This window comes from Odontomachus brunneus, unplaced genomic scaffold (assembly GCF_010583005.1).
Source record: "Odontomachus brunneus isolate Ranch 3 - 2012 unplaced genomic scaffold, Obru_v1 Obru_scaffold_135, whole genome shotgun sequence".
In the NCBI taxonomy this organism is placed as follows: domain Eukaryota; kingdom Metazoa; phylum Arthropoda; class Insecta; order Hymenoptera; family Formicidae; genus Odontomachus; species Odontomachus brunneus.
Genome location: NW_022639585.1, coordinates 715672 through 716522, shown reverse-complemented (window position 1 = coordinate 716522; position 851 = coordinate 715672).

The following is an 851-nucleotide window of genomic DNA, read 5'->3' as shown; positions in this document are numbered from 1 at the left end:
AAAAAAAAATATATATATAATAATTTTTTTTTACATTCATAGATACTTATATTATGCCGAAAAATATAAGACACTTGTAAAAAAGGCGAAAAAATCAATTGATTAAACATGAAATTCATAATGATTAACATTTTGACTTGCTACAATGTTCCGTATCGAATGTTACACCTATCGTTGTTGAAGAAATGGTTTTAATTTCACAAAATTTTTATAATACAAGTGTAAATCATTCATTATCTGAAAATATTAATGAACTTCATGATTTGTTACTTGCATTGCAGTCAAATACGGAAAGTGATGAAGAAAATAACATTGCGTCTGAGTATAATACGTCTGCATTGATAAATACTTTATCTTGTTCTAATGAAAGAAGTTTATGGAAAGATTTATAAACGTTAATTATACAACGTAATATTCCGCATAATACTGCAAATAAATTCCCACACAGCACGTAATATTATATATCACAGTAATATTTCCGTAATATTGTAATATCGCAGAAATATTATTGAAATATTACTGTGATATTATATATATTATGTGTGGGTTACTATATACTGTGTGGGTTACTATATACATTGAAAAATTATGGTCATGTGGAGTTACCTACTGATGTACGAACTTTACTTCACACACCACGAAATGCGTCTACACATATTAAACATATAGGTAACGGTCGTTATATTCATTTTGGTATTGCTGTGTCTCTCGCACGACCCGTACAAATGTATTCTATGTTTATAAAGGACAATAAGATAAAATTGAATATAAATATTGATGGATTACTTATTTCCAAAAGTTCCGGTAGTCAATTTTTGCCTATTATAGCATTAATAGAAGATATATATACA